This window comes from Oryctolagus cuniculus, chromosome 16 (genome assembly GCF_051225735.1).
Source record: "Oryctolagus cuniculus isolate XC-2025 breed Fujian yellow rabbit chromosome 16, ASM5122573v1, whole genome shotgun sequence".
Classification (NCBI taxonomy): Eukaryota; Metazoa; Chordata; class Mammalia; order Lagomorpha; family Leporidae; genus Oryctolagus; species Oryctolagus cuniculus.
In genome coordinates this window covers 25,317,644-25,343,189 of record NC_142882.1, presented here as the reverse complement: position 1 = coordinate 25,343,189, position 25,546 = coordinate 25,317,644, and the positions used below count along the sequence as shown (strand labels likewise).

The 25,546-nt window shown below is 46.9% G+C and overlaps 1 pseudogene; it reads left to right on the top strand.

Annotated features, from left to right (window-relative positions):
* Positions 1–24,058: 24,058 nt before the first annotated feature.
* LOC103346594 (transmembrane protein 250 pseudogene) lies at positions 24,059–24,509 on the top strand (annotated as a pseudogene).
* Positions 24,510–25,546: the final 1,037 nt, after the last annotated feature.

Genomic DNA, 25,546 nt, shown 5'->3' with positions numbered 1-25,546 from the left:
GCTCGCAAACTGCCTGGGACCTCAGGTGCAGAGTAACGGATTCGCTGAGTGCAAGCGAACCCGCTGCTCTGCCTCCCAGCGCTGGCTCCTGTTGGTGAATGAAATTCCGCAGTCCTGGGCTTTGGATCCACCTGTGCGCACACGCGATCCGACGTGCACACACGCACGCAGGCGCTCGGGTGCGCACGACGTCAGGGCACGAGGAACTCTGGAAAATGGAGTCCAGGACCAAGGCTTGCCTGCAGACCAGATTTGCTGGCCATCCTCAAGGGCTTGACAGTCTCCAGCAGGTGGAGACAGAATGGGAACTAAGAGCCTTTGCTTTTGTTTACATCTCTCCACTCTTCCCCTCCAAAAATCTCAAAGATGGGTTGCTGCCCTTATTCCTACCAACATCCTTTTTAAAATTTTCTTATAAAACTTTTATTTAATAAATATAAATTTCAAAAGTACAACTTTCAGATTATAGCGGGTTTTCCCCCCATAACCACCCTAACACGGCAAACCATCCCATCTCCTACACCTTTCCCATCCCATTCTTCATTAAGATTCATTTTTAATTATCTTTATATAGAGAAGATCAACTTAGTATATACTAAGTAAAGATTTCAACAGTTTGCACCCACACAGACGCACAAGGGTAAAGTACTGTTTGAAGACTTGTTTTACCATTAATTCACATAGTACAACATATTAAGGACACAGATTCTATGTGGGAAAAAGTGCACAATGACTCCTGTTGTTGATTTAACAATTAACATTCTTATTTATGACGTCAGTAATCACCCGAGGCTCTTGTCACGTGCTGCCAAGGCCACGGAAGCCTTTTGAGTTCACAAACTCCGACCTTATTTAGACAAGGCCAGAAGCAAAGTGGACGTTCTCTCCTCCCTTCAGAGAAATGGAACCAACATCCTTCAGAGTGACACCCAGTGAAGCTGACCCCAATTTCAGGATGCTTTATAAACTCTGCCTTCTTCCAAAAAGTACCTTACCTGCTGCTTACCTGGAAGATTTCTCTGAGTTTTTACCTGTAACAGTCAAATAGTAAATGAGAATAAATGCAAAATAATTTTTGATGTGTTGCAGAGGGGAAAGCATAGCATCCAGGTTTGAGAATAAAATTTGTATGGTGTTTTATTGATGTTTGGTAGTTATTTTCAAATCATTTTATGTCATCCTTTAGTTCACCAAGTACAGAAAGATAAACAGGAGACCTGGATAGAGAACTAACATTCCTGAGAAACTAAATGGCTTCCATCATTTCTTTTAGCCCATAGATTAATGCTGGAGACCATATTATCACTAGTTTGCTAAGAGGAGACTCAAGTGGAAAAGGTTGGATGGAAGACCTTTCTCTCTCTCTCTCTCTCTCTCTCTCTCCTTCCCTCCCTCCCTCCCAACCTCCCTCCCTACCTCCCTCCCTCCCTCCCTCCTTCTCTCTCTTTCCCTGTCTCTCCTTCTCTCTATTACTCTACTTGTCAAATAGATAGATAAATCATATGTACACACACACACACACACACACACACACATATATATATATATATAATTAAGGGAAGTGTGGTTATATCCTTGGAGTCATACCCATGAAATGCATAACATCTTTATATTAATAAAAGAATTTTGGGGGTCCAGTGTTGTGGCGTACTAGGCTAAGCCTCCACCTGCAGGGCCTGCATCCCCCATATGGGTGCCAGTCCATCTCCCAGCTGCTCCATTTCCTATCCAGCTCTCTGCTTATAGTGTGGGAAAGTGGTGGAAGATGTTCCAAGGGCTTGGGCCCCTGCATCCATGTGGGAGAAAATGGAAAGCCCCAGTAAGCTGAGCTTGGAGTTGAGATAGAAATGGGTGAAAACTGTTGAGCAAACTGAAGAGGAAATTGAAGAAAACTTCACCCATTAAGAGCCCAACGTATGCCAGTGGGCATGTGATGGGTGCCCTCTTAACTCAATCAGGCAGGTAAGTAATAGCTCCATTTTATAACTGAGAAATCAGGCCAAGAGAAGATGATTTCACTTATTCAAATATATGCACAAGGAACCTATAGATGTGTAAGATTTTCCCAAGAAGCTCTGAATATCATAGGAGATAGAGGCAAATCATCATATTACATGAGGATGTTTAGACAAGGTACAATGAAGCCATAAGATCAGTCAGTGTGAGAGGCAGCATTCAAATCCTGGACTATCTGGGTGCAAACTTCACCACCTTAGTGGGCCAGCTTTTAGTTAGCATCCTAACGCACAGTACATTTCAGAGGGGCAGTGGCCCTTGCTGCTGGCAGGGAGTTGTTGAGAACAAAGAGAGGACATTGGGAATTGGGAAGCAGCATCTACAAGTAATCCAGCAGCAATTCAGACCCAGAAGAGATGGTGATATATGTCTCCAAAGTGAACAAGCCATAGTGATCCTTCCCGTGGGAAGGGTTGACTCCAGAGTCTAGAGGTGATAGTGGTTCTGGCTTTGGGAGCCACTGGAGGTAGGAAACCAGGTTGCTCATGAAGAAAACAACCTGAGGACAAGGGAGTAGAGGGCTCTTGAGCTAGGGTTGACAGTGGAATAGCACTGTTGATCTGAGAAGGAAGGATGCAAATTCTTGGGTTAGGAGGAGAAAATAAACTCTGACAGGATTGGCTGCCTTGGAAAAAGTAAACCTTTGCTTCTTTCTTCCCCTGTGAGCCCCATAGTTCAGGGACCCTGGGCTCCAACATTTGTAGAGATGCGTAGTCTGTGGCTAGTGGATGCATAGCTCAAGCGGGCCTTGTGCATTGGGACAGGCTGTAGGCTTCATTGAGTTTGTCACCCATTCCTCTGGGGCATGTGCATGCACCACTCTGGACCAAGGTTGGCTGAATGACGACAGAGGAGGTGAGGAGAAGAGGTGAGAACTAGATGAGACACAGGAAGTAGAGTGTGGAGCAGCTAGAGGAAGAGCTCCACTCTTGGCAGGTGGCTTCCTTTGATTTCTGATCAAATGGGAGATTTGTAAAGCCAACAAGAAAAAGGCTAATTTAAAAAAATATATTCGGCACTGTCATTGTAGTATAGCAGGTAAAGCCACTGCCTGTGACTCTGGCAACCCATATGGACACTGGTTCAAGTCCTGGCTGCTCCACTTCCAATACAGCTCCCTGCTAATGGCCTTGGAAAGCAGCAAAAGACAGCCTAAGTGCTTGGGCCCCTGCACCCGTGTGGGAGACCTGAAAAAAGCTCCTGGCTCCTTGCTTCGGATTGGTTCAGCTCTGGCATTGTGGGCAACTGGGGAGTGAAACAACCTCTCTCTCTCTCCCCCTCTCTCTCTCTCTCTGTGTGCCTGTGTGTATGTGTGTCTCCTTCTCTCTGTGTAACCCTGATTTAAAAAGAAATAATTATATATATATATTGCAATATATGTACATATATATTGTATATGTATATATATGTATATGTATATGTATATATATATATATTGCACTGCCTTGTAGCATAGAAGGTAAAACCATTGCCTATGACTCTAGCATCACAAATGAACATCGGTTCAAGTCCTGGCTGCTCCACTTCCAATCCAGCTCCCTGTTAATGGTCTCAGAAAAGCAGTGGAAGATGCTCCAAGTGCTTGGGTCCCTGCCACACACATAGGAGACCTGAAAGAAGCTCCTGGCTCCTGGTTTTGGCACAGCCCAGCCCTTGCCATTGCAACCATCTGGGCAGTGAACCAGTGGATGGAAAATATCTCTCTCTCTCTCTCTCTCTCTCTCTCTCTGACAGTCAAATAAATAAATAAATTTTTAGAAAACATATTGAACTGCAGCATATGTGTCCCCAGGGAGTTTGCCCTTGCCATGAGAGGTCTCCCAGGGAGGTCGTGCATTCCCAAGCCTGCAGCTTTCTAGGCACTTGCAGGCCTGTAGAAACACCAATGTGCTGCTGCACTTGCTTTTGGTCACTGAAATTTTCAACAAATTCATATTAAAAACAAAGAGAAAAGTAAATGGGGCCAAATGAGTGCTGTGGAAGACCTTTCTCTCTGTCTCTCCCTCTCACTGTCTATAACTCTACCTCTCAAATAAATAATTTATTTCTTACAAAAGTGATCTGAATGTCTTATTGCTCCTGAACACCGTCACCCCTACAACTTTTGGAACCTTTGCTCTGTATAGCTCATAGATAAGTAGGCATGGAATCTGTAAAATGTCCCTGTTTTGTGGGAAAGGCAACCAAGGCACAGATGCTGCACTGTTTTGACAATGTTGGCAGCACCCAAGAGAAGGCCCTTCACGCTTCCAGCAAGAGCAACCTCCCCACCAACATCCAGCAATGCAGCCAAAGAGGTTCAGGAGGCTCAGCAGCCCAAGGTACAGGGAATCACTGAGATTCTAATCATTGAAAACTCTGGTATACTGGGAAAGGAAACAAGAGTGGAAAGATCCAGGCCAACTTTGGAGAAGCAGAGAATTAAAAATAGTGGAACTTTGTTTTGGCTTCTCTTATGATTGTGACTGTGACTTGATAGTCCCAGTAAGTGTTGCTTTCCTGAGTGAGTGGGTAAATGAGTGAATCAAAACATTGCTTTCTGAAGTTGAATTATTTCCCTTTAATGGGAAAGAGTGGCAAAAGCAGTTATTGGAAAAATGTTGACATTCATGAAAATTTTCTGTGAGAAAAGGAAATAATAACAAATTTCCTTTAGCTGATTAAAGCTGAAAAAATAATCTAGGTGTAATTCATTATATATCCATGCATTTTCTCTCCATGCTTAAAGGATAACAATGGAAATACATTCTTCACTCTATTACAGGAAAATATCCTTCCGTTCCTGATTCTACAGTGCAAGTAATGTAATATATGAGGTAAACAGGGACAGGTGTTATGGTTCAGTGAGTTAAGTTGCTGTTTTGGATCCTTGCACTGTGTATGAGAGTAGGCACCTGTTTCTGAGAAAGAAATGAACATCCTATTTGGATCTGATGAACATAGCCAAAATAGTTGTCCAGCACGAGATTTTTTTTAATTGCAAAGTATCTATTTATCATAATTCCTTTTTACATCACATTTTCAACCTAGATTCAGGTAAGTATCTGTGTCTCCCATCAAAGGAGAAGGGTCCTGCACATTACAAAGAGCAAATTTTTTTTTCAGAAATAAAACTTTAAATTAATCCATTTCTATTTGCTAAAGTTTCTTGAGTACATTGGAGAGTTGAAAAAAGAAAGAGGAACATATATACTTCAAACAGGGACATTGTGATAACCTTCTTTAAGTTGGTAAGCTATATATTCTTTTATCTGTAATTCAGACCCTGAACCCTCTGACATCCCCTCAAAATTCCTAAATCACAGTTGTTGCTCCCCCATTCATGGAGGAATGACACTAGACCCTGCGCTGTTCTCTTTGCCCGGCCCTTCCCGGGTTAGCTGCCATTCCCTCACTCATGGAGGAATGACGCCATCCCAGGTTGGCTGCCAGCCACCCCCCTCCTCAGAGGTGTTCTTTGGCGTTGATACGCACCTGTCTTCAGTTCCCCATGGCACACACTCTGCTCTGCTCTGCTCGAGTTGCCCACAGGTGCTTACAGCCCTACCAATCAGGCAAACAGAATCCGGGTCCTCTCATTGCCATGTTCTGGGGAGACTTATTGGTGTTAATATGTGCCTATCTTCGGTGACCTACGGCGCATACTCTGCTAGCTGCCTGCAGGTGCTTACCGCCTTACTAATCAGGCAGACCGAATCCAAGCCCTCTCATTGCCGTGTTGTGGGGAGGCCTTTTTTATTTTTCTCTATTTCTCTGTATCTCCGGGCATTCCTATTTCTCTTATTTTACTTCTATCTCTGGGCATTCTTATATCTCTCATTTTACTTCTATCTCCCAGCATTCTTATTTCTCTTATCCCCATGGGTTCCTGGCGCCCACTGCCCAGCAGCTTCCCAGCACCCCACACCGCAGTGGCTTCCTCGCTCTGTGTGGGTTCAGCCCATGCTTCTCTCATCTGCGCGGCTTCCTGGCTTCGCATGCGCTCCTCGGTCTCCGCGCCTTTCACACTTGCCCCCATGGCCTCCCTGCTAGCCCCGCACTCTTATCTACTTGCGCCCTGTGCGCTCTCTCCGCTCATGCCCCAGGCGCTCTCTCTGCGCTCAGCGGCTTCCACGAATCATGGCCTAGCTCACGTTTCCACTACTGGTTTAGTTTTAAGTCTAATGCCAACCTAGCTTACATCTCCGCTTCCAGTTTAATTTTTCACCTTTTGCTCCCCGGGCTAACTTGACAAATCCCAACCTAGCTTAGGTCTCCCCTTTGGCCTACCCCCGCAGCTTCGCTTTCCCTAGCTTATATTTTTCTCTACCCAGTACTTTTCCTAGCTTTCTTCCAGTAATATTTCTCTCTCATTTCTCCTAGCTTCTCCCCACAGTCCGTATCCGAGTCTAAGTTTTTCCCAGCTTACACTTTCGCTTTCAACCTTAGATTTCTCCTAGCTTCTCCCCGCAGTCCGTATCTGAGTCTATGTCTCTTCTAGCTTTCACTTTCACTTTCAAGACCCTGCGCTGTTCTTTCTGCCCGGCTCTTCCCAGGTTAGCTGCCGTTCCCTCACTCACAGAGGATCGATGCCGTCCTGGGTTAGCTGCTGGCCCCCCGCCTCCGCAGAGGGGTGGCACCCCCCACCACTTTCCCCACTTCCGTGGAGGAGTGGCACACCACCGGCCGGCTTTCTCGGGAGCTGCTCAGATGTTCCTCAGGTGTTCCTGGTGCATGTTGTCTCTCTCATCCTTTATAGTCCTCTTCCACCAATCCCAACTCTGCTACCCACATGCCGAGCATGCTGCCCTCCTCCAATCAGGAGCAGGATCAGCTCCTGCAGCTTATCAGTCAAATTGGCGAGGGAGCTGCGTAGAAGTTGTTTACTCCTCCCCAGCGCCATATTGTGGGAGAGCAGATGCATAGAATAAGTCTTAATTCCAGTAACTTAGTCTAGTCTCAGTTGCTCCCCACAACAGTGCTCTAAATTCTCCTACATCTCAATGTCAAAGAGCTCATTAGTAACCACAAACCTATTATCCTTCCCCAAGAAGGCTGACAAAAAGCAGCAGGCTATTGTAGTGTTTTCTTAGTGCTGAGGTCCAGCTTTCTTTAAAGGCCACTGGAGAGCTATATTTTTAGAGCCTGGCTGCAGTACCAGTTCTTTAAAAATCCATAGACTCTCAAGTTCAGATACATCTGGGCTTGGATATCAGCTCTAGCAATTACCGGCTCTGGGATTAAAGCACTGGTTTTACCTCGCTGACCCTCCCTTTTTTATACCTATGAATATATATATTACATATATTTAATATACACAATGCCTATGCTAAGGCACAATAATAAGAATAGAAATAACCAAGTGAACTAACAGAGTATGTCTGCACATGCTTCATAAGCATTTAACAAGTAGAGGATGAATTTTAATGCTCTCTAGAATCAATACTTTTCAGAGCTTGGTTTACTAAACTTCCCCCGGAACCGACCTATCTTTCCAATGGAGCCAAAGAAATGTACTTGTCAGAAAGATTAAATGCCAGTTTCACTGGATGCTGAAAGGTGTCATACAAAAAAAGACAGTTTTGCAGGACAAACATGTTTGGGAAAGTCTGGGTTAGTCAACTTTAAAAAAAAAAAAAAGTCTCTCTCCTTTAAACTTCTGAGGACTTCTACTCTAACATGCATTATGTTCTCTAAAAGATGTCACGAGTACAGCTTGATGTCATTTATCAAGCGCCCAATGTGTGCTAGCTTCTGTGTTAAATGTTTCACGTGTATTAATCCTTGCTTAATCTTGTCACATAACACAGATGATTTCATTACCTTAATGCTATAGATGAAGAAGTGAAGGCATAGAGTGGTTAAGTACCCCATCCAAGGTCACAAGCAAGAAATCAGCAGAGCTGATAGTCTGGGGACTGCACAGATGTTCATTGAATCCATTTCCTCTTCTCATAGGGCTCACCACTGAAGTATATTCGCCAGGCCCTTTGAGGAGTGAACCAAGCAGATGGAAGATCTCTCTCTGTCTCTCTCTTGCTCTCTCTCGCACACACTGTCCTCCTCTCTCTTTCTGTAACTCTGCCTTTCAAATAAATAAAATAAATCTTTAAAAAATCCAGTCACTTGCAGCATGGATGGAACTGCAGGGCATGCTAAGTGAAATAACCCAGACATAGAAGGACAAATACCACATGTGCTGTCTCATATCTAGAAGCTAAAAATGTTGATTTCACAGAAGCAGAAAGAATGGTTACCAGAGCCTGGGAAGGGGGAGGAAAAAACCTACGTAGACCTGGTTGATGGGTACAAAAGTAGTTATATAGAAGAGTTGGTTTCTAGCATTTTATAGCACAACAGGGCAATGGCAGTTAACAATAACAATTCATTGTGTATTCCTAAGTAGCTATTAAGAGAGAATTCTGAATGTTCTAATCACAATAACAAATTGATAAAGGTCTGAGGTGATAGATAATGCCTATTACTCTGTTCTGAGCATTACATTCGGTCTTCATGTATTGAAACATCACGCCGGACCTGATAAATATGGACAATTATTATGTGTCAATTAAAAATCTTTAAAAATGATGTCTGTCTCCTATACCCAGTCTCTCAGCCTCAATCCCCTCCTATGCCTGGAATGGTGTTCTCGTCATTCCTCAGTGCCCAGTCTAATGCTACTGTAGGTGCACAGGGATCAAATTCTTCAAGTGTCACCTGTAGGCAGAGGCTGGGGGGGGCATAGTGGATTCTGGTGACAAGGGAATCCTTGATCTGTGTGCAGTGAGTGAGTGCTCTACTCAGTGACCCAGAAATTTTCATTCACAAATATCTATCCTCCTGGAGAAGATAAAACAAATGCCTCTTGTGTCCCAGCCAGCACTGGCCATCCTCAGTCTGCCTCCACCATCCAGAGAGAGAAGAAAAACTTTTTTCCATTATATCAGACATGTATTTACTTGAATGGAAGAGGGAGAGACTGAGAGATCTCACATCTGCTGGTTCACTCTCCCAGATTCCTTCAAGAACTTGGGCTGGGCCAGGCAGGATCCAGGAACCTGGAGCTCAATTCAGGGCCCAGACATGGGTGGCCATGGCAGGGACTGAAGACTAACATCAGGAACCACCTCATTCTCATGTGCATTAGCAAGAATCTGGGTTAGATGCCGAGTCTCCAGGACTCCCAGTGGCACTTGCATATGGATGCCATTGTCTCTTGTGGCAGCTTCACCTGCTGCACCTTCATGCCTGCTCCAACTACTGCTTCTTTAACTGCTTCAAACTTCTGGAATTCTTTCTTGGGACTGCTTTTCTGTATTGGAATATTCATGAATAGAGGATAGGTGTGTGCATCGATTTCACATTCACAGGAATCAATGTTTTCACGAATGGATCAATAACAACATTTTATAGACGTGACATCCAGATGAGGATTAGGAGAAGAGGAGGAGAATGTTATCAACACACGACTCCGAGGAACTGACTGACAATCACTGGTGAAAGTATTAACAATCATTATGCTGATGTGAAATGCAAGGTAGACAGGAACAAAAGTTTGGTTTAGTGGTGTATCAGCAGTCGAAACCGTTTCTAGAAAGGAAATGTGTGAGTGCCTTTGTGGTATCTATACTACGTGTGTGTGTGAAATCATGGCTTCCTTTCTTGCATTGCCATGGAAACTAACTAGGACCCCGGGGGATGTGCAGGGGGAATCCACTTTGGGATCAGGCGATTCCGAGAGAGGGGTTTCAAGGGAGTAAACTCTGCATGAGGCCTTCAGTGTCCTGACACTCTTCACCAGTTTAGTCATGCTGGCTGCAGGGAACGCTTTCCCAAAACATCACCAAGGCTTTGTCAAGTCCCACTGACCTTGGAAAGCAACCCAAGTGCTCTGATTCCCCCGCACATGCGCACTGAGCACTCCTGGCCACCAGGCTTCTGTGTGCCTGCGCAGCCCACAGAGCTCCTGAGCCAGGCATGCCTGTGCAGTTGTGTTGCTTGGCAACAGTTACTGTGAGCTCAGAGAAGCATCCTGAGACCCCGGCTTGTGGCTGCACACAGCTGCCACAGGTGCCTCATGCCTCGGAGTCTGTGAGAGGTGGCCACCAGTCTCAGCACGGAAGAAGGCTAGCTCCTTCCCCTTTCGGAAGGGGAATCATGTGTGAAAACTGTGGGTAGGAAGAAATCCCAGTCCGGGATCTGTCAGCGCGGGGGGAACGGCCCGAGACCATGTTAGGTACGGACTGCGTGACCTACCTACCTCTTGAATAGTTCATCCGTTGTCACAGCTTTTTGATGGGCTGTGGAGCTGCCTCCGAGGGTCTAATCATGTCATCTGCAGATATGGACTTTTGGTTTTCCTCTTGTGAAATTTGATGCCTGTTTTCCTCTTTTTCTTTTTTATTCATCCCACACCCTGTGAGTGAGAGCCCTGCTTTGTCCAGTCCCTCTCAGAGGGACAGACCTGGTTTGTCCAGGAACTCTGGCTGTGGCAGTCTTGCTTTGTCCCGCCCCTCTGTGCCTGGCAGCCCTGCTTTTTACCACCCCTGAGGTTGTGACCATCTTGCTTTCTCCTGCCCCCTGAGAGTGAAAGCCCTGCTGTATCCCACCCCTGAGGAAGTGACAGCCTGCTTTGTACCGCCCTCTTGTACTGACAGCCCTGCTTTGTCCTGACCTTGGGAGTGATAGCCCTGACTTGTCCTATCCCCCTGGGACTGACAGCCCTGCTTTGCCCTGGCTCTCTGGGTGTGACAGCCCTGCTTTTTCCCGACCCCAGGAGTGAAAGCCCTGCTTTTTCCCAACCCCAGGAGTGACAGCCCTGCTTTGTCCAGCCTCTGTCAGAGTGACAGACTTGGTTTGTGCAGGCCCTCTGGCTGTGGCAGTCTTGCTTTGTCCCGCCCCTCTGGGCATGGCATCCCTGCTTTGTCCCACCCCTCAGGGAGTGATAACCCTGCTTTGTCCTGCCCCCTGTGCCTGACAGCCCTGCTTTGCCCCTCCCCTCTGGGTGTGTCAGCCCTGCTTTATCCTGCCCCCCCCCCCGGGAGTGACGGTGCTGCTTTATCCCACCCTTTGAGAATGAGAGCCTTGCTTTGTCCCGGCCTTCTGGGAGTGACAGCCCTGTTTGTCAAGCCCCTCTCAGTGTGACAGCCCTGCTTTGTCCAGGGCCTATGGCTGTGGCAGTCTTGCTTTGTCCTGCCCCTCTGGGTGTCTCAGCCTTGTTTGACATACCCCTGTGACTGACCACCTTTCTTTGCCCCACCCCTCGGCTTGTAACAGCTTTGCTTTGTCCCGACTGTCTGGGAGTGACAGTCCAGCTTTCTCCTGTCACCTGGGAGTGACAGCCCTGCTTTGTCCTGCTCCCTGAGGGTGACAGCCCTGCTTTGTCCCAGTCCTATGGCTCTAGCAGCCTTGCTTTGTCCTGCCACTCTGGGATCTTGGAGCCCTACTTTGTACTGCCCCTCTGGTGGTGGCAGTCTTGCTTTTTCCTGACCCCTGGGATTGACAGTACGGCTGTGTTCCACCCCTCTGGGAGTGACAGCTCTGCTGTGTCCTGCTCTATGAGAGTACAGCCCTTCTTTGTCTTGCCCCCCTGAGAGTGACAGCCCCATGTCTGACTCCCACTGCCTTTCTCTTTTTCTAACTGCTATGGTGAAGCTTCCAATACTTCATGAAATAAGAGCCGTGGGAGTTGATATCCTTGTCTGGTTCCAGCTCGGAGGGGAACTGACAGATGACTTTGCTCTTCTAAATTTCCTCCATCTGTTCCTCCACTTGAATATAGGGTAAAATCAACCTTTGGTCCTTTTGGCTTCTCTCAGGATTGTGACTGTGACTTGATAGTCCTGGGAAGTGTTGCTTTCCTGAGTGAGTGGGTAAACGAGTGAATCAACACACTGCTACCTTAAGTCATATTATTTCCCTGTAATGGGATCCAGTGACCAAACCAGTCATTGGAAAAATGTTGACATTCATGAAAATTGTCTGTGAGAAAAGGAAATAATGACAAATTTCCTTTAGTTGATTAAACCTGAAAAAGTAATCTGGGTGCAATTCATTATATCTCTATATCTTTTTGTCTATGCTTAAAGGATCAAAATGCTAGAGTGGGCAGATCCCAATAGGATGTTCATTTCTTTTTGATATTATTCTTAGAAATTATTCTTTGTAACATTTTTCTCATTTTCTCAGACATGTATTTGCTTCAATGGAAGAGTGAGAAGTGAAAGAGTGAGAGATCTCACATCTGCTGATTTACTCTCCCAGATTCTTCAAGAACTTGGGCTGGGCCAGGTGGGATCCAGGAAGCTGGAGCTCTATCCAGGTCTCTGACTGGTGTGGTGGTGGCAGGGACTAAAGAACTAGGATCGTGAACCAGCTCATTCTCATGTGTATTAGCAAGAAGCTAGGTTAGATGCAGAATGTCCAGGACTCCCAGTGGCACTTGCATATGGATGCCATTGTCTCTCGTGGCAGCTTCACCTGCTGCACCTTCATGCCTGCTCCAACTACTGCTTCTTTAACTGCTTCAAACTTCTGGAATTCTTTCTTGGGACTGCTTTTCTGTATTGGAATATTCATGAATAGAGGATAGGTGTGTGCATCGATTTCACATTCATAGTAATCAATGTTTTCACGAATGCATCAGTGACAACATTTTATAGACATCACATTCAGATGAGGATTAGGAGAAGAGGAGGAGAATGACATCAACCTGTGACTCTGAGGAACTGACAATCACTGGTTGGAGTTTTAACAATCATTTTGCTGATGTGAAATGAAAGGTAGACAGGAACCAAAGTTTGGATTAGTAGTGCATAAGCAGAAGAAACCATTTCTGAAAATGAAATAAGTGACTGCCTTTGTGGTATCTATACTATGAGTATGTTTAAAGTCATGGCTTCCTTTCTAGAATTCCCATGGAAACCGACTAGGACCCCAGGGGATGTGGAGGGGGAATCTGCTTTGGGATCCGCTGATTCCGAGAGAGGGGTTTCAAGGGAGTTAACTCTGCATGAGGCCTTCAGCATCCTGACACTCTGCACCAGTTTAGTCGTACTGGCTGCAGGCACCGCTTTCCCAAAATGTCACCAACGCTTAGTCAAGTCCCACTGACCTTGGAAAGCAACCCAAGTGCTCCGATTCCCCCTGCCCATGCGCACTAAGCATTCTTGGCCGCCAGGCTTCTGTGCACATGCGCAGCCCACAGAGCTCGAGAGCCAGGAGTGCCTGCACAGTTGCATGTTCAGGCGTTGCTTGGCAACAGTTACTGGGCACTCACAGAAGCGGTCTGAACCCCTGGCTTGCTGCTGCAAAGAGCTGCCACAGGTTCCTCAGTCCTCGGGGCCAGTCTCGGCCCCGAAAAAGCCTTACTCCTTCCCCTTTCAGAAGGGGAATCAGGTGTGAAAATGTTGGGTAGGATGAAATCCCAGTCTGAGGTCTGTCAGCGTGGGGGGAGTGGCCCTATACCACCTTAGGTACGGACTGCGTGACCTACTTGCTCCTTGAATAGTTCATCCATTTTCACAGCTTTTTGATGGGCTGTGCAGGTGTTTCCAAGGGTCTAATCATGTCTTCTGCAGATACGGACTTTTGGTTTTCCTCTTGTGAAATTTGATGCCTTTTTTGCCTGTTTCTTTTTTTTTTTTTTTAATCCCACATCCTGTGAGTGAGAGCCCTCCTTTGTCCAGCCCTCTTAGAGTGACAGACCTGGTTTGTCCGGGAACTCTGGCTGTGGCAGTCTTGCTTTATCCCACCCCTCTGTGCCTGGCAGCCCTGCTTTTTACCACCCCTGAGGTTGTGACCATCTTGCTTTCTCCTGCCCCCTGAGAGTGAAAGCCCTGCTGTATCCCACCCCTGAGGGAGTGACAGCCTGCTTTGTACCGCCCTCTTGTACTGACAGCCCTGCTTTGTCCTGACCTTGGGAGTGATAGCCCTGACTTGTCCTATCCCCCTGGGAGTGACAGCACTGCTTTATCCAGCCCCTTTCAGAGTGACAGCCCTGCATTGTCCCGGCCCTATGGCTGTGGCAGTCTTGCTTTGTACCGCGCCTCTGGGCGTGGCAGCCCTGCTTTGACCATCTTGTAGTGACCACACTGCATTGTCCTGCTCATTGAGAGTGGCAGCCCTTCTTGGTCATGCCCCCCTGAGAGTGACAGCCCCATATATGACTCCCAATGGCTTTCTCTTTTTCTACCTGCTCTTGGTAATGCTTCCAATACTGCATGAAATAAGGTTGTTGGGAGTTGATATCTTTGTCTGGTTCCAGGTCTGAGGGAAACTGATAGATGACTTTGCTCTGCTAGTTTTCCTCCATCTGTTCCTCCACTTGAATGCTGGATAAAATCAAGCTTCTCTCTCTCCAACTCTCTGTCTCTGTCTCTTTTTCTGTCTCTCTATCTCTCTGTCTCTGTCACTCTGCCTCTGCTTCTGCCTATCTGTAACCCTTTCAAACAATCTTAAAAAATAATAAAGTGATCCTTCAGTGATCAATGTGTTTTGTCAAATAACAGGTGAACAGTGTATTGAGTGTAATTTTATTGTGTGATTCTTCAGTTTTACCATATTTTATCCATCTTTTCATAAACTTATAGTCCTTTTTTCATTGTTTTTTTTGTTTGTTTCTTGAGAACAGAGAGTAAACTATATGCCTTTCCCTAGTTTCTTATTTGTATGCAGCTTGGATCTCTCTCCTGAATTCCAGCTCATTTCTTCAGTTCCCATTTGGACGTCCATACATATTTGACACAGAAACTTTGGACATAAGGTGTTCAATATCAACTTCACATCTTTTTTTTATTTTTAAGTTTTATTTATTTATTTATTTGAAAGTCAAAGAGAAGTTACACAGAGAGGGAGAGTGAGAGAGAGAGAGAGGTCTTCCATCCAATGGTTCACTCCCCAGTTGGCTTCAAAGACCAGAGCTGTGTTGATCTGAAACCAGGAGTCAGGAGCTTCTTCCAGGTCTCCCATGCAGGTGCAGGGGCTCAAAAACATGGGCCAACTTCTACTACTTTCCCAGACCATAGCAGAGGGCTAGATCAGAGGTGGAGCAACAAGGTCTCGAACCGACACCCATACCGGATGCCCGCACTTCAGGCCCAGGTGTTAACCCACTGTGCCACATCACTGGCCCCAACTCCGCTTCTTTCCATTACATTCATTGTCCTTTTTCCCCCAAGTTCAGTTTGCAGTGCCAGTGCCTATCCCACTCGTCATACAGAGTGGAATTAAACTCTACATTTCAGGCCCCTCACAACAAAGAGCAGTGAATTCTCCTCTTGCCCTTTTTCCATTTTCTCATGTACACTCAGTTTTCCTGTGCTTATTGCTCTGTGTCCTGATGGAAATTGGTCATGTCTCAGTCTGTTTTGCTTCCCTCTATCATTTAGTTCTTCTCCATTTGCCTCACTGGGGATGGCATTTAATATACCAATCTGTCCGAGTAGTTGCCAGATTTTATTGGTCTCATTATTTACAGCAAATTATTTTCATGTAAAAAATAACAAGTATTTTGATAATATTTGGAGGAAATAGAAAGATACATATTAACATACTTTATAAACTTTTTTTAAGAAATAGCAAGTGCATAAAACTCATTGGAATTAGGTCAAGTGCATAAATAAAGTGTCACCTAAGTATCAGCTCTTTAAACACCTTTCTACTTTTACCACCTCACAACCCAAGGCCACTCACTTAAAAATGCTACAGGTTTTAGGCCTGGTCTGGGTTCTCTGTGCTTTTAACAACTGACTGGCTGCATCATATTCTTCTGAGCAATTCTTGCATGAGTGAACTGAAACCTGATAATAAAGAAAAATCCATTTTTAAAAACATTCTTGCATCCTGCACCATGACATAGCAGGTTAAGCCATGGCCTGTAGCACCAACATCCCATATGGGTGCTGATTTGAGTCCCAGCTCTCCTTTTCCAATCCAGCTCCCTGCTAATGTGCCTGGGAAAGCAGTGGAAGGTGGCCCAAGTCCCTGATCCCTGCACCCACATGAGAGACCTAGAAGAAGCTCCTGGCTCTTGGCTTCAGACTGGTATAGCTCTGGCTGTTTTGGACTTTTGGGGAGTGAAGCAGCAGGTGGAAGATATTCTCTCTCTATCTCTACCTTTCAAGTGAATCAATCTTTAAAACATAAAATAAAGAAATTATTTGCTACCCTAATTGAAGATGTTCTGTAGTTTGTCGAGAATGTTAATTCAGTCCTGTGTTTATACTTGAGTCTACAGACCACAGTCTGAGCTCCTTTCACAATCACTAAAAATGAGCTCCAAAATAAGGGAAACTCCACTGTAGTGGTTTTGGAATGGAGGGACGGCAGCCAACCCGGGAAGAACCAGCAACAAACCCGGGAAGGGCCGAGCAGACGAAAGAACAGCTCAGGGTCCTGTGTCGTTCCTCCATGAAGAGGGGGAGTGACATAATGGTGCCGTGACTCAGATAGGAAGCCTAGGAGACATAATGGTGCCATGACTCAGATAGGAAACCTAAGTGGGAAGAAGTGGGAAAATACCAGAGAGAGAGACTAGCAAAGAGCCTAGGGAAAAGCCGGACGGAAAAAGTGCCGGAAGAAGTTAGGATTGAAAGCGAAAGTGAAAGCTGGAGGAAACCTAGACTCGGATGCGGACTATGGCGGGGAAGTTAGGAGATTAAAAGCGAAAGTGAAAGCTAGAAGAAACTTAGACCGGATACGGACTGTGGGGAGAAGCCAGGAGAAATGAGAGGGGAATATTGTTGGAAGAAAAGTTAGGAAAAATACCGGGTAGAGGAAAATATTTTAGGGAGGATGAAGCCGCGGGGGCAGGCCAAAGCGGAGACGTAAGCTAGGTTGGGATTCGTCAAGTCAGCCCAGGGAACAAAAGGTGAAAAACTGGGACCAGAGGCGGAGACATAGGCTAGGTTGGAATCCGTCAGATTAGCCCAGGGAGCAAAAGACGGGAAGCCAAACTGGGAGCGGAGATGTAAGCTAGGTTGGAATTCATCAGGTTAGCCCAGGGAACTTATACTGAAAACCGAGAAGCAGAAACATGAGCTAGGCCCTGATTCGCGGAAGCCGCCACATGCAGAGAAAGCGCACGGGGCACAAGCGGAGAGAATGCACGGGGCGCGAGTAGATAGGAAGTGCGGGGCTGGCGCGGAGGCCGTGGTGCGGGCGCGAAGGGGCGAGGAGACCACAGAGTGTGCGTGAAGCAGGGAAGCCCCGCAGATAAGAGAAGCACGGGCTGAAGCCACGCAGAGCCGGGAAGCCACCGCGGGGTGAGGCACCGAGAAGCCACCTCGGGGCGGGCGCCAGAAAGCCGCGGGGATAAGAGAAACAGAAGTATAGAAGTAAAATGAGAGAAATAGGAATGCTGGCAGATAGAAGTAAAATAGGAGAGATAGGAATGCCCGGAGATAGAGAAATAGAGAAAAATAAGACCTCCCCACAACATGGCAATGAGAGAGCTTGGATTCGGTCTGCCTGATTAGGAAGGTGGTGAGCACCTGTGGGCGGCTAGCAGCTTATGCACCACAGGACACCGAAGACAGGCACGAATCAGCATCAATAAGTCTCCCCACAATACGGCAATGAGAAGGCTCGGATTCAGTTTGCCTGATTGGTAGGGCTTGTAAGTACCTGCAGGCAGTTCTAGCAGAGCAGAGCATGCACTGCAGGGCACCAAACACAGGCATGCATCAGCGCCTAAAAACCGCCTCACAACATGGTGAAGAGAGGACCCGGATTTGGTTTGCCTGATTGGTAGGGCTTGTAAGCACCTGTGGGCAACTCTAGCAAGCAGAGCAGAGTGTGTGCCATGGGGCACCGAAGACAGGCGCGTATCAACACCAAAAAATAAAAAGAAAGGGGGAACTGTGGGGAGCAACTCGGACTAGACTAAGTTACTGGAATGAAGACTTATTCTATGCATCTGCTCTCCCACAATATGGCGCTGAGAAGGGAGTAACAGCTTCTACACAGCTGCCTCTCACCAACTTGACAAGCTGCAGGAGCTGCTTCTGATTGGAGAAGAGCAGCATGCTCGGCGTGTGGGTAGCAGAGTTGGGATTGGTGGAAGAGGACTATAAAGGAGGAGAGAGACAACATGCACCAGGAACATCTAAGCGGAACATCCGGATAACATCTGAGCAGCCCCCGAGAGAGCCGGGGGGCGGTGTGCCGCTCCCCCGCAGAAGTGGGGAATGTGGCAGGGGGTACCGCCCTTCCACAGAGGTGGAAGGATCGGCAGCCAACCCAGGAAGAACCAGCAGGAAACCCGGGAAGGGCCGAGCAGACGAAAGAACAGCGCAGGGTCCTGTGTCGTTCCTCCACGAAGAGGGGGAGTGACATTGGAATTAGAAAATTAATATAGAAGCAAGATTTTTTCCCTATGATTATGCTTTCTGTTGCTAGGCAGATTACAAACTAAGCTGCACCTTATCAAAAGAAAATAATATGCACACAGAATGCAATCCCAATCTTTGATGAGAGCAGATATAATCAGGAGTACAGATGCTGGTGTCTTTTGAAGATCTGGCTGTAGGATTCAGCTAGGAAGAGTGGCAGCATGTGGACAATGCTAGGAGGACCCTGTAGAGGGAAGTGATGCTGAGAACTACAGTCTTTGGGTGAGTAAAACTCACCACAGTCTTTGGGTGAGTGAAACTCCCTTGAAATGGACCACTTTATTCACATTTGACAAATAAATGGACACCTTGCAAGGTTTTGGGCTGGGTAGGTTTAGGAATTGAGACCATGAAGGGTGAGCAGAGCATCTAAATGGGCACTTTTGCTGGGGCTGGCACTGTGGCACAGTGGGTTAAAGCCCAGTCTTGAAGTGCTGGCATCCTATATGGGCACTGGTCCAGCAGCTCCTCTTCCAATCCAGCTCTCTGCTATGGCCTGCGGTAGCAGTAGAAGATGGCCCAAGTCCTTGGGCCCCTGGACCCTTGTGGGAGACCCAAAAGAAGCTCCTAGCTCCTGGCTTCAGATTGGCACAGCTCTGGCCATTGTGGCCACCTGGGAAGTGAACCAGTGGATGTAAGACCTCTCTCTCTGTCTCGACCTCTCTCTGTAACTCTGTCTTTCAAATAAATAAAATAAATCCTTAAAAAATAAATTGGCACTTTTGCTGCATAAATTCTAGGACCAAATATTGTCCTTCAGCACTCTAACTTACTGATTTACAAAACCAGCATCATTTTCTAGGAGCAGGGTGTTACAGCACCAAATGCCAGGAGGTCTTCAAGCTGGAGCAAGGAGAAGAGCCCTGTGTGGTGGCAAAATCCATCAATCAGAGCCTCTCAGGTCAGTCAACACACAATGGGCAGGGAGGCCGGGACTAAAAGAACTGCAGAAAGAACTCAGCAGATGACGACTGTGTAGAGCTCTTATCACTAATTTTTCCCCATCCCTGCTCTGAGAACAGCTGGTACCATGCACCAGACACAGGGATTCTGCGGTCTCCAAGGAAGGCTGCCATGTGTATGTTCATCTACTTGCTTTTCTGCTCTTAGTGAATATTATCTTAGAGTTTTACCAAAAATTCAATCAATTTCTGGCTCTAATAAGGCTGTTTTCTAGATTAGACAGAGCCCTTACATTCTACCTTGTCCTTGTTTCTACTTTTTTAAGGTAAACAAATTTCATGTATTTCATGAGTGTATGTATTTCATATATGCAGATTTAGGAACATAGTGACTCTTCATCTCCTGCCCTTCCTCCTGTCCACTCTCCCACCTGTTCCTCCTCCCTTCCTCTCTTATTTCTGTGCAATTTTTACAATGATCCATTTTCAGTTTACTTTATACTCATAAGATTAACCCTACACTAAGAGTTCAGCAAATAGTAAGAGGGAAAAAGCCCATTTCCTCCACAGCATCCTGGGTTCTACTATACACCTGGCTTCTTTTTAGACATCCATTTATTTATTCGTTACTTCTTTCAATGCTTATTAGCTGGAAAGTCATAGGCACTGGTTTCTTACTAGTTACAGAGACTGAACTCCTAACTCATGCTTTCAGCCAGGCAAAGGCATTGTGTTGCCTAAATCTGAGGACTGCACCAGTAAATGAGAACTAATTCCTTCTCCCTCTCCCTCTCCCTCTCCCTCTCCTTCTCCCTCTCCCTCTCCCTCCCTCCCTCTCTCTCTCTCATGTTTCTCTGTATTTTCTCTCTCTCTCTCTCTCGGTCACTGATTCTCAAATAAATATGTAAGAAAAAATAATACACTGTTGGCAATAATTGAGAAGTAAACCAGTGCATGGGTTCTGGTTTCCTATGTGCTACTCTCTGGATCTCAAATCAAGAGTAGGAAAGAAGTAAAAATAACAGCAAAAGACGCCTCTGTATTATGACATCAGAAATTGAGACACTAAGCAAAAGGAAATGGGTGGTGCTAAACTAACTGAGAGAATCAGGAGAATATGGTTACCAAGGCTACATGAATCCATGGATTCTCAGTGAATCACTGACATTTTTTTGGGAGGGGAGATTGTACTTAAAGTTTTCCTTCAAGGACTGGCACTGTGGTTCAGTGGTTTAAAGCCCCAGCCTGTAGTGCCTGCATCCCATATGAGCGGTGGTTTAAATTCCAGCTGCTCTAATTCTGATCCAGCTCTCTGCTATGGCCTGGGAAAGCAGTAGAGGATGGCCCAAGTCCTTGGTCCACCCTCCCCCATGCCTCTCTTCTCTCATGGTGTAATTATACTTTCAAATAAATAAATAAATTTTTTGACAGGCAGAGTGGATAGTGTGAGAGAGAGACAGAGAGAAAGGTCTCCCTTTTGCCGTTGGTTCACCCTCCAATGGCCGCCACGGCTGGTGCACTGCAGCCGGCGCATCACGCTGATCCAAAGGCAGGAGCCAGTTGCTTCTCCTGGTCTCCCATGGGGTGGAGGGCCCAAGCACTTGGGCCATCCTCCACTGCCTTCCTGGGCCACGGCAGAGAGCTGGCCTGGAAGAGGGGCAACCAGGACAGAATCTGGCGCCCCGACCGGGACTAGAATCCGGTGTGCCGGCGCCGCTAGGTGGAGGATTAGCCTATTGAGCCACGGCGCTGGCCAATAAATAAATCTTAAAAAAAAACTTTCCTCTTCTGGGGATTAAAAACCTCAACAATAGTTAAGGTTAAGTCTGCTTTTGGGGTCCTTTGATCTTCTTGTATCTGGATGTACATGTCTCTTTCAAGACCTAGGAAACCCTCAACTACTTTTTTACAGATTTATTTATATGAAAGGCAGAATTACAGAGATGGAGAGGCAGAGGCACAGATAGAGAAGCTTCTTCCTGTTGGTTCACTCCCCCAAATGGCCACAATATCTGCAGCTGCGCCAGTCTTAAGCCAGCAGCCAGGAGCTTCCTCTTGGTCTCCCATGTGGCTGTATGGGCCCAAGGACTTGGGCCATCCTCCACTGCTTTCCCAAGTGCATTAGCAGGGAGCAGGATTGGAAATGGAGCAGCCAGCTCTCAAGCCAGCACCCATATGGGATGCTGGCACTGCAGGCGGCAGCTTAACCCACTATGCCACAGTGAAATCCCCCTCAACTATTATTTTCTTTAGCAGGTTCTCAATGCCTCTTCTCTTTTCCTTCATGTATACCTGTAATTTGAATATAATGGTATTCCAAATTTCGTATAGACTTTTAAAATTCTTTCCTGTTTATTTTTGTTTGATTGAGTTGTCTTGTCCTCAAAGTCTGAAACTCTTTCCTCCACTTGGTCTCTTCTGCTGTTAAAGGTCTCAATTGTATTTTTAATTTCACTGATTGAAGATTTCATCTCTAAAATTTCTACCTGGTTCTCCTTAATGATTTCTATCTACTTAGTGATATTTTCATTATGCCATTTATTGATTTCTTCATTTCTTTAACCTATCTGTATGCTCTTGCATTGCATTGAGTTTTCTGACAATCTTTCTTTTGAATTCTATTTCTGACATTCCATGGATTTCCCTTACTTCAGGATCTAATTCTGGAGAACCATTGTGATTTTTGGGGGGCCACATGTACCTTGCTTCTTCAAGTCTCCTGTCCCTATGCTGACACCTGTGCCTCTGGTGTGATTATCTTTTTTTAACGGAGTGGATGTTATTGGTAGAGCTTATGGTTTAGCAAGAACAGAGATATCAGAGCGTGACTGGCTGTTGCAGCCATTTAGGGAGTGAACCAGTGGATGGATGCTCTTTCTCTCCATCTCTAACTCTAACTCTGCCACTCAAATAAATAAAATCTTCAAAAGGTGCATGTCACTGTGCAATAGTGGATAAAGCGGCCACCTGAAGTGCCGACATCTGATATGGGCACCAGTTCTGATCCTGGCTGCTCCACTTTTGATCCAACTCTCTGCTATATCCTGGGAAGGCAGTAGAAAACCGCCCAATTCCTTGGGCATGTGCACCCATGCGGGAGACCCGGAAGAAGCTCCTGACTCCTGGCTTCTGGCCTGGCTCCAGCCATTGTGGCCAATTGCGGAGTGAACTGGTGGATGGAGGAACTTTCTCCCTCTCTCTCTCTCTCTCTCTCAGCCTCTGCCTCTCTCTGTCTCAAATAAATAAATAAATAAATAAATACTTTTTTTACAGGCAGAGTGGACAGTGAGAGAGAGACAGAGAGAAAGGTCTTCCTTTTGCCATTGGTTCACCCTCCAATGGCCGCCACGGCCGGCACACTGCAGCTGGCACACCACGCTGATCCGAAGGCAGGAGCCAGGTGCTTCTCCTGGTCTCCCATGGGGTGGAGGGCCCAAGCACTTGGGCCATGCTCCACTGCACTCCCTGGCCACAACAGAGAGCTGGCCTGGAAGAGGGGCAACCGGGACAGAATCCGGTGCCCTGACCAGAACTAGAACCCGGTGTGCCAGTGCCACAAGGCAGAGGATTAGCCTATTGAGCCACAGCACCAGCTTAAATAAATAAATCTTAAGAAAATAAAAAGAAAAAAAAACAGGTAATTGAAAGACTCCAGTGAGTCCTTAGGGCAGAGAAACATGCAAGTACCCATGACCTTCCCTGCCTGCATGGTGGAGGAGATGGTTGAAAGGAGAGACTCCTTTCCTACCTCTCCTGTTGCAGAAAGGGCCAACAGTAAAGTTTTGGATCACAGTAGCCTGAGCTCCCCCCCACACCCCCAGTCTACCACATTCCCTCTCTTGTGACAGACATTCCCAGCTCTACTAGTACATGAACAAAACTATGATCACTCTGGAGAAGATCCTAAGGTTGAGCAGAAGGTCAAGGTAAAAACTGAGAAGGCAGGAGGAGTGAAAAAGCAGGACTGCCCCAGCCCTTGGGCCTATCAGTCTTGTGTACATCTTCTTCCTGTTCCATGGGGAATGAAGAATGATTGGTCTGGGAACATTCGTAGGGGCTTTTCTGATGTTTTGTCTGGAAGAAATCAGAAACATCTATAATCAAAAAAAATTTACAATTCAATATTCCATGATGATTCCAACTGGAATCAAGGGATTCCCCCCCTCCCCCAGGGCCTTTGAAATGTTGGTGTGTCACTTGTTCCACCCTGTCGAATGCACAGGGTGCAGGACTGCAACTCTGAAGAGGCAAACAGGTCTCCCAGGTTCTGAAGAACTTTGACTCACCTGTGTATTCTGATTCCTACAAGTCCATGTGAGCTAACCCAACTCTTCCTGCACATGTGCAAAGTCACATGAATGTAGCTTTTGAGACAAGTGTCCATCTCTCAGTGGCCTATGAAAATTCAACATCAACATATGCATATTCCCTTGTTGACTTTATTGGGTTCTTTTTTGATTTAACTTGGATTTTCACTGAGTCCTTTTACCTACTGACCAGTAGAAAAGTTGTGCACACAAGCCTACCGACCTCAAAAGTAGTAACTCAGGGAAAAGCCCTGTGGTGTAGCAGATAAAGCTGCCACCTACAGTGCCAGCATCTGATATGGGTGCTGGGTTGAGTCCTGGATGCTCCACTTCCAATGCAGCTCTCTGTTATGGCCTGGGCCAGGCGCAGCCATAGGGAGCCTCTCGTGGGGGTCAGATGCGGGCTACCCATGAGGCCGCTGCTGGTCGCCACCGCCTGGGCTAGTGCTGCCGCGCCAGCCCCATGCCGGTGATGCCCATCCTGCGGCGGGTGCGCTCCTTCCATGGCCCGCACACCAGCTGCCTGCACGCAGCCTGTGGGCCCATGTGCACCTATTACCTGGTGTGCACCAAGTAACAGAACTTTGAGGTGTACCTGAAGACGCGCTGGCTGTATGGCCTCATCCACTTCCTGCTCTACTTCAGCTGCAGCCTGCTCACTGCAGCGCTCTGGGGCGCGCTGGCCAAGCTCTTCTGCCTGCAGTACCTGGGCGTGCGCGCTGCTCCGCTTCCAGCTCCAGCTGTCGCTGCTGCTGCTGCTGTTGCTGCTGCTGCTGCTGCTGCTGCTGCTTCTGCTGGGCCGCTGGCGCCTGGACTTCAGGCTGCTCAATGAGCTGCTGGTCTATGCCACCCACGTCTCCATGCTGCTGGTCCGGGGGCTGGGCTGGTGTTTCCTGGTCTTCGTGGACATGTGAAGCCCACACCGTGGGGGATGCCGGGTGCCAGCCAAGGGAGGTGCCCGCTGCCGCTCCAAACCTGCCCCAGCCACTGAGAAACCCGGGGGTGTCCAGCTGGGCAGGAAGGGGGCCCAGACCCCCTGCTGACGCCCCTGCCGCGAGGGCGTGCTGGTCCCCAGGTGCTGGGGGGCCGGCACCCGTGTTGAGGATGGCAAGTCCGCCCCAGGCAGAGCCCCCACTTCCGCTGCACACAATCTTTTGCAGTAAACTTCGCTGTCTCCTTGAGCCTTTGTTTTCTGCTAATTCGCTCGCGGTATCGGAACCCCCCCTGCTGAGGGCACAGGGTGACAGGAGGGGTGCGGCTGTCCCCCTCTCAAACCCTGCCGCCCCATCTGCAGTGCCTGGTCAATTCTTTATGACGTGAACCTCTTTCTCTCTGTCTAATTCTGCCTCTCTGTAACTCTGTCTTTCAGGTACATAAATAAAATCTTTAAATAAAAAAAGCAGTAACTAACTCAGAGAGAGACTTGGTGTTAGACATTCTAGTCAAAGACCTGAAAATGAAGCAACTACTTTCTACTGAAATTCAACAGACCCCAAAATAGAAATCCACATGCCAATTCTACCTGCCCATGAGTTCTCAGCACTGGTACCACTTTATCACTGTTGTTTTCCAAAGGACCCTTATATATGTAAGTTACTGAATACCTCTGTGCCCATTTTGTCTCATATTGTGCATAAAATTTGCAGTTTACAACATTTTCACATTTTAACCACAATTCTTCATTACCCACGGGTCACTGATATGCAAATAGGCTAGTTTATATTTTTCCATGATTCTCTAGTAAGTTACAGACCAGGATACTAACAAGCCTTCTGACATCAACCATAGTGCTGACACCATCAGGTAGCAGCTCCTAAGTCTAAGAAATCAGGCCCTGCCAGCGCTGTGGCTCACTTGGCTAACCCTCCACCTGTGCGCCATCACCAGGGTTCTAGTCCCAAATGGGGCACCGTATTCTATCCTGGTTGCTCATCCTCCTGTCCAGCTCTCT